General features: G+C 45.1%; 1 protein-coding gene across 4 annotated transcripts in view; it reads left to right on the top strand.

Moving 5' to 3' along the window:
• ubr3 (ubiquitin protein ligase E3 component n-recognin 3) overlaps positions 1 to 12675 on the top strand; it is a 362664-nt gene that overhangs the window by 504 nt on the left and 349485 nt on the right. The window lies entirely within an intron of this gene.

Genomic DNA, 12675 nt, shown 5'->3' with positions numbered 1-12675 from the left:
GTGAGTGAAGAGAGCCCTGAAACAGGAGCTCTGAGCCTATATCTGACCCGGGCACCTCTCTCGTAATAAACTCCGGATCAAGGACAGCCTTTTCATTTTATAAAAAAAAATATAAACTTTATTTTAAAACCAGTAGCAGTTTACATTCACCGGGTATTTGTTGATGTTGACCTTAGGCCAAGAGTAGCAAAATTAGCACTTGTTTGTAAACTTTCCGTGCTCCGTTGCCAATACGTAAGATCCCTGTGGCTCTTTACTCGTGTTATCGGAATGTTTAGATACTAGATTACGGAATGTTTCTTTACCCGTATTTTGTAAGAATCAGGAATGCTGTGCTGACATAAACGTTACAATATAAGTAGTTAAAGGTATTTAGTAAATATTTAAAAAGTAGAATTGCTCCCTCTATTTCTTAAAAATAAGGGTTTGTTTATGTGAACCTGCTGCAAGTTTGGAAGGTTTCGAGTTTTCTGTTGACGTGCCACTAAATAACATTAAATCACTGACGGACTTCTGTCACAATCGTAAATATCGTGTGACATTTTAGGTATTACCCGCATACGACAGCGTATAAGTGTAGGTGTGATGCCCATACAAATTTATGCCCGAAGCACACATTTTACAAGTAACAGCACTGATTCCTTCATGTCGTGAACCATCTCAAAAAATAATAATAGTACGGGGAAGTTAACGTTTTGTTGGTGTGAGCAGTCGTCGTGTCCGACAGCATTTATGGATAACTAACTAATTCATCGGTTTGTATTCACTGAAAACAAGAAATGCTGAAGATCACAGGCGGGCAGGCAGCATCCATGGAGAAAAAGCAACCGAACGTTTCGACTTTGAATGACTCTTTTTCAGAGTTGACATGAAATATGGAGCAGATAGTGTTTATGCAATATTTGGGGGTGAAGGAATGTTATTGGGGAAAAAGATGTTAATAGTTCAGATTAAGTCATTCAACGTTGTTTCTTCCTACTCCATCCACTATTGCATAAATGCTACCCCCTCCACATTGTGTGATGAAGAGTCATCTAGACTGGAATGCTAGCTTGCTTCATCTCCATAGATGTTGCCTGACCTGCTGTGATCTCCAGTTTTCTTCTGTTGTCAGATACCAGCATCTGCAGTAGTTTGCTCCTAAACTGATGATCTTTCACATTTGTGACTTTCTTCAGAACTGACCTGAAGCATTAACTTGTTTTTTTCAGTGGGTGCTGCCTGATCTGTCGACCACTTTCTGTTTTTGGAATATAGGAGTAGCCATTGGCATTTTGAGTGTACTCCATCATTTTAGATCATGATTGATCACTTACTGCAACATGATTTTCCCACACGCACTTCCCCATGTTCCTTGATGTCATTAGTATCCAAAAATAAATCAACCTCTGACTTGAACATACTCTGGCTGAACTTTCACAGCTTTTAGGGTATAGAATTCCAAAGATTTACTGCTCCTGAGTGAAGAAGTTTCTCCTCATATTGGCTGCAAATGTGTTGCTGGTCAAAGCACAGCAGGTTAGGCAGCATCTCAGGAATAGAGAATTCAACGTTTCGAGCATAAGCCCTTCATCAGGAATAAGAGAGAGAGAGCCAAGCAGGCTGAGATAAAAGGTAGGGAGGAGGGACTAGGGGGAGGGGCGATGGAGGTGGGATAGGTGGAAGGAGGTCAAGGTGAGGGTGATAGGCCGGAGTGGGGTGGGGGCGGAGAGGTCAGGAAGAGGATTGCAGGTTAGGAGGGCGGTGCTGAGTTGAGGGAACCGACTGAGACAAGGTGGGGGGAGGGGAAATGAGGAAGCTGGAGAAATCTGAATTCATACCTTGTGGTTGGAGGGTTCCCAGGCGGAAGATGAGGCGCTCCTCCTCCAGCCGTCGTGTAGTTGTGTTCTGCCGGTGGAGGAGTCCGAGGACCTGCATGTCCTCGGTGGAGTGGGAGGGGGAGTTAAAGTGTTGAGCCACGGGGTGATTGGGTTGGTTGGTTCGGGCGGCCCAGAGGTGTTCTCTGAAGCGTTCCGCAAGTAAGCGGCCTGTCTCACCAATATAGAGGAGGCCACATCGGGTGCAGCGGATGCAATAGATGATGTGTGTGGAGGTACAGGTGAACTTGTCATATTGGTCCTAAATAGCTTGTCTGGGTTCTAGACTCCAAAACTCCCCCTCCTTAATCAGGAAAGAATCCTACCTGTATCTTCCTTGTTGAGGCCTGTAAGGATTTTATAAATTTCAGTTAAATCACTTTTTTCTCTCTTTTAAACTTGAGAAGGCTCTGTCTCCTACAAGAACAATCCTGTTGTCCCGTGGATTATTCTGGTGAATATTCACTATAACCCCTTTATGGCAAGTATATCCTTCCTTTTAAGAAGCCTTACAACAAAATTTCAGGTGCAAATCTCAAAAAGATTCTACAGAAATGAAGCAGAACATTTTTATTCCTGCACTCCAATCCTCTTATGATAAAGGCCAATCTACCATATGCCTTCCTAACTGATTGTTGCACTTGCATGTTGGATTTCAGTGACTCATGAATATTGATATCCAGGTCTCTTTAGACATCAATATTTCCCAATTTCTCCCCATTTAAGAAAAATCTTGCACCTCTTCATCCAATCAAAGGGATAACCTCAAACGTGCTGTCATAGAGATGTACAGCATGGAGGTAGACCCTTCGGTCCACCTCGTCCTATCTAACTAGTTATCCTCACCTAATCCAGTCCCGTTTGCCAGCACTTGTCTCATATCCCTCTAAACCCTTCCTATTCATATACCCATCCAGATATGTTTTAAATGCTATAATTGTACCATCCTCCACCACTGGCTGCTCATTCCATACATGCACCACCCTCTGTGTGGAAAAAGTTGCCCCTTAGGTCTCTTTTATATCCTTTTCCCCCTCATCCTAAACCTATGCCCTCTAGTTCTGGACTCCCCCACCCCAGGGAAAAGACTTTGTTTATTCCTATCCATGCCCCTCATGATTTTATAAACCTCTATAAGGTCACCCTTCAGCCTTCGATACTCCAGGGAGAACAGCCCCAGCTTGTTCAGCCTTCCCCTATAGCTTAAATCCTCCAACCTTGCAACATCTTTGTAAATCTTTTCAGAGCCCTTTCACATTTCACAACATCCTTCTGATAGGAAGGAGACCAGAATTGCATGCAATGTTCCAAAAGTGGCTTAACCAATGTCTGTACACCCGCAACATGACCTCCCAACTCCTGTACTCAATACTCTGACCAATAAAGGAAACCATACCAAATGCCGCCTTCACTATCCTATGTACCTGCGACTGTACTTTCAAGGAGCTATGAACCTGCACTCCAAGGTCTCGTTGTTCAGCAACACTCTAGGACCTTACCATTAAGTGTATAAGTCCTGGTAAGATTTGCATTCCCAATATGCAGCACCTCGCATTTACTTAAATTAAACTCCATCTGCCACTTCTTGGCCCATTGGCCCATCTGATCCAGATCCTGTTGCAATCTGAGGTAACCTTCACTGTCCACTACACCTCCCATTTTTTGTCACTTGCAAACTTACTAACTATACCTATTATGCACACATCCAAATTATTTATATACATGATGAAAAATAGTGTACCTAGCACCGATCCTTGTAGCACTCCACTGCTCACAGGCCTCCATTCTGAAAAACAACCCTCCACCACCACCCTCTGTCTTCTACCTTTTGAGCCAGTTCTGTATCCAAATGGCTAGTTCTCCATGTATTCCATGCAATCTAACCTTGCTAACCCATGAGGAACCTTGCTGAACGTCTTGCTGCAGTCCATATAGATCACATCCACTGTACTGCCCTCATCAATCCTCTTTCCTACTTCAAAAAACTCAATCAAGTTCATAAGACACTATTTCCTAAGCACAAAGCCATGCTGACTTCCCTAATCAGTCCTTGCCTTTGCAAATACATGTAAATCCTGTCTCTCAGAATTCCCTCCGACAGTTTGCCCACCATCGATATCAGGCTCATCTATAGTTCCCTGGCTTGTCCTTTCCAACTTTCTTAAATAGTGGCAATATATTAGCCAACCTCCAGTCTTCCAGCATCTTGCCTATGACTGTTGATGATACAAATATCTCAGCAAGGAGGCAAGCAATCACTTGCCTAACTTCCCACAGAACTCTTGAGCACACCTGATCAGGTCCTGGGTATTTGACCATTTCTGTGCATTTCAAGACATGCTGCACCTCCTTCTCTGTAATATGGACGTTTTTTCAAGTTGTCACCAAGTATTTCTCCCCATTCTATGAATTCCATGACCTTCTCCCCAGTACACACTGATGCAAAATACTCGTTTAGTATCTCCTCCATCTCCTGTGGCTACACACATAGGCTGCCTTGCTGAGGGGCCCTATTGTCTCTTGATTCACCCTTTTGTCCTTTTAATGTATTTATAAAAACCCTTTGGATTCTCCTTTACCTTATTTGCCAAAGCTATCTCATGTCCCCTTTTTGCCCTTCTGATTTTTCCCCTGAAGTATACTCCTACAGGATAAACTCAATTTCTGCTGTATATATCTGATGTGTGCTTCCTTCTTTTTCTTCACTAAAACTTCAGTTTCCTAGTCACCCAGCATTTTCCTACATCTACCAGCTTTTTCTGTCAACTTCACAGGAATATACTGTCTCTGGACCCTCGTTATTTCATTTCTGAAGGCTTCCCATTTTCTAGCTGTCCCTTCACCTGCGAGCACCTCCCTCCAGTCACCTTTTGGACGTTCTTGTCTAATAATGTCAAAATTGGCCTTTCTCCAATTTAGAACTTCAACTTTTAGATCTGGTCTACCCTTTCCATCACTATTTTAAAACGAATAGAATTATGGTCGCTGGCCCCAAAGTGCTCCCCCACTGACACCTCAGTCACCTAACCTGCCTTATTTCCCAAGAGTAGGTCAAGGTTTGCACCTTCTCTAGTAAGAACATCCATATACCGAATCTGAGAATTTTCTTGTACGCACTTAACAAATTCTTCTCCATCTATAGATTTAACGCCATGGCAGTCCAAGGCTATGTTTGGAAACCATAGCCACCCTAGTATTCTTATAGATGAATGCCATCTACTTCCAAATTTTTGTCACTTTCTCGCTGACTATTAGGGGGTCCATAATATAATCAGAATAAGGTGATCATCTCTTTTCATATTTCTCAGTTCCATCTGAATAACTTTCCTGGATGCAGTCGCAGGAATATCCTCCCCAAGTACAGCAGTAACACTATTCCTTATCAAAAATGCCACTCCCCCTCCTCTCTCTTTCTCCCCCCCCCCCCCCCCCCCCCCACTATTCTATCCTTCCTACAGCATTTGTTATCCATAGTATATTCACCTGCCATAGTATTGCCAACTCACTCAGTCTGTCTCTTGAAACCTCTTTACACCTTGTGTCATCTGCAAATTTGGGAATATAACATTTGGTCCCTATGCCGCTGAGGCTCAAGGACTGATCTTTGCAGTGCTTCACTAGTTCCACCCGGGCAGCCTCAGAATGACATATTTCATCCTACTTGGTATTCTTTCTGTTCATCAAACTTTAATCCATGCTGGTATATAGCTACCTATTCCAAGGGCTATGGGTTTGTTTATTAACCTCCTATGCAGGGCCTTATTGAAACATTCTGAAAATCCAAAGACATCCCATCATTAGTTTTCCCCCTTTTTTTTACTTTTGCTAGTAACATCCTCAAACTACACAACTTTATCAGACTTGCTTTCTGTTTTAATAATCTGTTTATTATTTTCTAAGTATACAGTTAATCATATTGCTTAAAATAAATTGTAGCATTTTCCCTACCATTGATATCAGGTTAACTGATCTTAAATTTCCTCAGTGATGTATTTGCAAAATTCCAATCTGCAGGCTACAGAACGTGTAGAATTTCGCAAAGTGATCAATGTATTTACCTCTATAGATAGCTTTCAGTTTCAGAATGTATATTGTCAGATCTTTAGAGTTTGTCAACTATCCATGTCATTAATTTCTCCAGTGCTACTTCATTTGACTAATTGCTTTCAGTTTAGCATTTTCATTGGTTCCTTTGATACTCCTCTTGGAAGATTTCTTGTAGCTTCTTCCATGAAGATAGGCACAAAAGTAATCATTTAGCTTCTGTCATTTCCCTACATCTTGTTATAATTTCAGATCTTTTGATTTTCATCATCTCCTGTATTTTGCATTTATAATAACTGTTGGGAAAGACCGTTTTCAAGATTGCTTTTGATGGGGCAATGAGTTTCATTGATAATTGGAGAGATTATAATGATACCTCAAAGGTAGCAAAGCATCCCATGGCCCTTCATATAAGTGTTATGAAATCAAATTTAACAAGCTACAGTAAGAAATTGTTGGGGTGGTGATCAAAATTTAAAAGAGCAACTTAAGGACCAGCTTAAATGAAAAGACTGAGATTGAGAGGAATTCCAGGGCTTGGGGTCTCGGTAGTGAAAAACATGGCTGTCAGTGATGGAGTGATAAAAATTGGTGAGTATGCATGAAGTTAGAATTGGAGAGGCAAAACATTCTTTCAGAGGTGTATGGCTATAAAAGAGGTGACTGAGAATAAAAATGGTGAGGTAATGCAGGGATTTAAATACAAGGATGAGAATTTTAAATTTTTCAGTACTGAAAGCCAGAGTAGGTCAGTGAACATGTGTGAGTAGGAATCACTGAGGTAGGAGACTAGTGGTTGTGCTTGGGATGAAGTCAAGTTGGCAGTATAGTAATCAGAAGAACATTGGAATAGTTGGACCCTACCAGATATAAGATCGTGGGTGTGGTTTTCAGTAACCGGTGGATTGGGGCAGGATGGTGTTTGGTAAAATCAGAGAATTTAACTCATGGTTTGGGTAAATGCTTGCTAGTTCATCTTTATATGATGTAAGACAACAGAGATGTGAATTGTCAAGTTTAACCTGGAAGTGCCCCTGGACTGGGGTGGACAAAGTCAGGAGTCCCATGGCACCAGGTTATAGTACAATGGAATTATTTGAAAATACAATTTTTGATATGCTGCTGCTTTGTCAGATAGCTAACTTTTTAGATTACCTACAATGTGGAAACAGGCCTTTCGGCCCATCAAGTCCACACCAACCCGCCGAAGCGCAACCCACCCTGACCCATTCCCCTACATTTATCCCTGCCCCTAACACTATTGTCAATTTAGATTAGATGAGATTAGATTAGACTTACAGTGTGGAAACAGGCCCTTCGGCCCAACAAGTCCACACCGACCCGCCGAAGCGCAACCCACCCATACCCCTACATTTACCCCTTTACCTAACACTACGGGCAATTTAGCATGGCCAATTCACCTGACCCGCACATCTTTGTGACTGTGGGAGGAAACCGGAGCACCCGGAGGAAACCCACGCAGACACGGGGAGAACGTGCAAACTCCACACAGTCAGTCGTGGCCAATTCACCTAACTTGCATATTTTTGGACTGTGGGAGGAAACCGGAGCACCCAGAGGAAACCCACGCAGACACGGGGAGAATGTGCCAACTCCACACAGTAAGTCGCCTGAGGCAGGAAATGAACCCGGGTCTCTGGCGCTGTGAGGCAGCAGTGCTAACCACCGTGCCGCCCACGCCCACAAGCCGTGACTTTTTAAAGATAAAAAGGAAATTGTCCATCCCTTTCACTCCTCCCTGCCACAAGCTGGATTAATTCCTCCTCCTAACCAACCAGGTTGTACCCTTTACCTGTCTTCACCTATCCACACTTAGCCACTCTGCCCCGCCACCCCCTTTATCTGCAGATCCCCCACACCCACCCCCAGCCTTGAAGGAGGGTTACACCTGAAACATTGACATTCCACCTCCCTGATGCTGCCTGACTTGCTGTGTTCTTCCAACCTTCTGCCAGTTTATTGTCAGGTAGCTGGGCAGTTGCCAGCCAGCCGGGTGCAGTGTGCATGTCTGCTGAGCCACAATGGCCTGTGGTGGGGCCATACGTTGAATAAAAAGTGTGCTGGAGAAACTGAGCAGGTTGGCAGCATCTGTGAAGAGAGCAATAGTTAGTTTCATATCAGACTCAAAATACTAATTTTTGATTCCGATCTCCAGCATCTGCAGTATTTTGCTGTAAATACATCAAAGGAAGTCTCTCCTGAATTGTTTTTATCTTTGTCCCTCACTTTCCTCCATTTTTAAGGCACTCTTTAAAACTCGCCTCTTCGACCAAGCCTTTGATCGTCTGCCCAGTTTTAAAAATTAATTCACAGGATGTGAGCATTGCTGGTTAGGCTAACATTAATTGTCTAGAAGACAGAAGAGTGGAACTGGAGTGTAGTTTTAACTAGATCTCCCTATTTTTATCCACATTCCTTTTGAAATAAAGATCAACATTCTATTCTCCTACCTGCTGAACTAGGATGCTAACATACATGAGAACACACCAGATCCCCCTCTGCGGCAGCTTTAAGCAGTCTTTCCTAATTCACATAATATTTAATGCTTCTATTCATTCCAAAGTGTATAACTTCACATTTTCTCACATTATATCCCATCTGCCAAGTTTTTGACCACTGACTCAACCTGACTGAATTCCTCTGTAGACTTGTTTCACCTATACTGCTTGCCTTTCTGTCAATTGTTCGTGTCACCTGCAAACGTGGTGGTGGCACGTCCACTTGTGCCACCCAAGTGATTATTATAAGTAATTGTGACCTTCTCGCTGAAACTGTGGCACTCCACTATTTACAGGTTGCCATCCTAAAAATGCTCCCTTTAACCCAACCCTGTCTACTCTTAGTTATGCAATCCATGCTGACAGATATTTTCTCCTCAGCATGTTTAGAGGTGTTATGACACACCTCTTGTGGCAGATGGGCCTGGGCCTCCCGCCTCTGAGATAGGGAGACTACCACTGTACCATTAGAGCCCTTTCTGTCTGTCTTAAGTCACCTTGTGTGCGATATCTTTTTATTAAATGCTTTTTTGGCGATCCAGATTTGTTACATGTAGCAATTTTGTTCTATCCTAACAGCTCATTACAGCATTTTTTTTAAGAAAAATGGGCAAAAGTGAGAAATTCTAGAGGGAAGGTCAGAGTTGACATCGAGGTCACATTTGATTTAGCATGGCAGCAAGGAGTTCTAGATGTGTGTGTGCATGGTTGTGAGATCTCGTCTGTTTTGAACCATACTTCTTAGAAAGAAAGATGATTGTGTTTGTTAGAGATCAGTCACAATGGCTCCAAGACAACTTGGCGGAGTTCTTCAGGAGAGTAACCTTGGCTCCATCTTCAGCTGCTTCATCAGTGACCTTCTTTCTGTCAGACGTAGCAATGTACAATCATTGCTGAATAGTTTTCAGTACCATTTGTGATTCCTCTGGATGTAAGTTTGCTTGCTGAGTTGGAAGGCTTGTTTTTAGACATTTCATCACCAACTAGACGACATCATCAATGAGCCTCTGGTGAAGCGCTGGTGTTATGTCCTGCTTTCTATTTGTGGTGTTTGTTACAGTCCTAGCAAGGTATTTTGTAAATGACATTAGTTTTGCTTATTATTTGTGTAGGGTCTTTCAAGTTCATTAGCTGCTATTTTAGTGTGTTATTAGATTTGTGGGCTACCATGATGCCAAGAGGTCTGAGTAGTCTGGAAATCATTTCCAAGATGTCTTTGATGTAGGGGAGAGTGGCTAGGGATTCTGGACGTGTTTTGTCTGCTTGTGTGGGTTTGTTGTTGAGGAATTGGCGGACTGTGTTTTTTGAGTACCCGTTCTTCTTGAATACATTGTATAGGTATTTCTCTTCTGCTCTTCAGGCGGCACAGTGGCTCAGTGGTTAGCACTGCTGCCTCAAAGCACCAGGGACCCGGGTTCAATTCCTGCCTCTGGCAACTGTCTGTGTGAAGTTTGCACATTCTCCCTGTGTCTATGTGGGTTTCCTCTGGGTGCTCTGGTTTCCTCCCACAATAGGAGAAAATGAGGACCACAGATGCTGGAGATCCGAACTGAAAAATGTGTTGCTGGAAAAGCGCAGCACGTCAGGCAGCATCCAAGGAGCAGGAGAATCGATGTTTTGGGCATGAGCCCTGCATTCAGGAATGAGGGGAGGGGTGTTGGGAATGCAATAGGTGAGGATGATAGGCCGGAGAGTGGGTGGGGCGGAAGGGTTGGGAAGAAGATTGCAGGTCAAGAAGGCGGTGCTGAGTCCGAGGGTTAGGACTGAGAAAAGGTGGGGGGAGGGGAAATGAGGAAGCTGGAGAAATCTGCATTCATCCCTTGAGATTGGAGGGCTCCTAGGTGGAAAATGAGGCGTTCTTCCTCTAGGTGTCGTGCTGCCATGGTCTGGCGATGGAGGAGGCCAAGGACCTGCATGTCCTTGGCGGAGTGGGAGGGGGAGCTAAAGTGTTCAGCCACGGGGCGGTTGGGTTGGTTGGTGCGGGTGTCCCAGAGGTGTTCTCTGAAACGTTCCGCAAGTAGATGGCCTGTCTCCCCAATGTAGAGGAGGCCATATCTGGTGCAGTGGATGCAGTAAATGATGTGTGTGGAGGTGCAGGTGAATTTGTGATGGATATGGAAAGATCCCTTGGGGCCTTGGAGGGAAGTGAGGGGGGAGATGTGGGCGCAAGTTTTGCATTTCTTGCGGTTGCAGGGGAAGGTGCCGGGAGTGGAGGTTGGGTTGGTGGGGGGGGTTGGACCTGATGAGGGAGTCGCGGGGGCAGTGGTCTTTCCGGAAGGCTGATAGGGGAGGGGAGGGAAAGATATCCTTGGTGGTGGGGTCTGTCTGGAGGTGGCAGAAATGACTAAGGATGATACGATGTATCTGGAGGTTGGTGGGGTGGTAGGTGAGGACCAGTGGGGTTCTGTCCTGGTGGCGATTGGAGGGGCGGGGTTCAAGGGCGGAGGAGTGGGAAGTAGAGGAGATGCGGTGGAGAGCATCGTCGATCACGTCTAAGGGGAAATTGCAGTCTTTGAAGAAGGAGGCCATCTGGGTTGTTCGGTATTGGAATTGGTCCTCCTGGGAGCAGATGCGGTGGAGGTGAAGGAATTGGGGATATGGGATGACGTTTGTACAGGGGGCAGGGTGGGAGAAGGTGTAATCTAGGTAGCTGTGGGAGTCGGTCGTTCGTGTTGAGTCGGGCGCCTGAGCTAGAAATGGAGAGGTCTAGGAAGGGGAGGGAGGAGTCTGAGACAGTCCAGGTAAATTTGAGGTCGGGGTGGAAGGTGTTCGTAAAGTGGATGAACTGTTCAACCTCCTTGTGGGAGCACGAGGTAGCACCCATACTGTCATCGATGTAACAGAGGAAAAGGTGGGGGGTGGTGCCAGTGTAACTGCAGAAGATGGACTGTTCCACATATCCGGCGAAGAGGCAGGCATAGCTGGGGCCCATGCAGGTGCCCATGGCTACTCCTTTGGTTTGGAGGAAGTGGGAGGATTGGAAAGAGAAGTTGTTAAAAGTGAGGACCAGTTCAGTCAGTCGAAGGAGGGTGTCAGTGGAAGGATACTGGTTGGGTCAGCGGGAAAGGAAGAAACGGAGGGCTTTGAGGCCTTCATGATGGGGGATGGAGGTGTATCGGGACTAGCTGTCCATGGTGAAGATAAGGCATTGGGGATCGGGGAAGCGAAAATCATGGGTGTGGGTGATGTCCCGAATGTAGGTGGGGAGTTCTTGGACTAAGGGGGACAGGACCGGTGTCGAGGTATGAGTTCGGTGGGGCAGGAGCAGGCTGAGACAATAGGTCGGCCAGGCCAGTCAGGTTTGTGGATTTTGAGCAGGAGGTAGAAACGGATTGTGTGGCGTTGTGGAACTGAGGTTGGAGGCGGTGAATGGGAGATTCCCTGAGGTGATGAGGTTATGGATGGTCTGGGAGATGATGGTTTGGTGGTGGGAGTGGAGTCATGGTCATGGCCTCCTCCATCACCAGTCCATGGCAATACAATGCCTGGTGGAAGAGCGCCTCATCTTTCCTAAGAACCCTCCAACTACAAGGGATGAATGCAGATTTCTCCAGCTTCCTCATTTCCCCTCCCCTCACCTTATCTCAGTCCCAACTCTCGGACTCAGCACCGCTTTCATGACCTGCAATCTTCTTTCTGACCTCTCCGGCCCCACCCCCTCTCTGGCCTATCACCCTCCTCTTAACCTCCTTCCACCTATCGCATTCTCAACGCCCCTCCCCCAAATCTTGTTCTATTTGGAGAAATGACAAGTATCATTGATGCCAAACAAATTCCAAACAATAACCATCTCCAACAAGAACAAATACAACCATCACATATAATAGACAATACGTGCAGGAGTAGGCCATTCTGCCCTTCAAGCCTGCACCACCATTCAATATGATCATGGCTGATCATCCTTAATCAGTATCCTGTTCCTGCCTTATCTTCATAACTCTTGATTCCACTCTCCTTGAGAGCTCTATCCAACTCTTTCTTAAATGAATCCAGAGACTGGGCCTCCACTGCCCTCTGGGGCAGAGCATTCTACACAGCCACCACTCTCTGGGTGAAGAAGTTTCTCCTCATCTCTTTCCTAAATGGTCTACCCCGTGTTTTTGAGCTGTGTCCTCTGGTTCGGCACTCACCCATCAGCGGAAACATGTTTCCTGCCGCCAGAGTGTCCAACCCTTTAATAATCTTATATGTCTCAATCAGACCCCCTCTAAGCCTTCGAAACTCGAAGGTATACAAGCCCAGTCGCTCCGGTCTTT

The sequence above is a fragment of the Hemiscyllium ocellatum genome, chromosome 7, assembly GCF_020745735.1.
Source record: "Hemiscyllium ocellatum isolate sHemOce1 chromosome 7, sHemOce1.pat.X.cur, whole genome shotgun sequence".
Lineage (NCBI taxonomy): Eukaryota > Metazoa > Chordata > Chondrichthyes > Orectolobiformes > Hemiscylliidae > Hemiscyllium > Hemiscyllium ocellatum.
The sequence above is the reverse complement of the archived record's forward strand: the minus strand, read 5'-3'. Positions and strand labels throughout refer to the sequence as shown.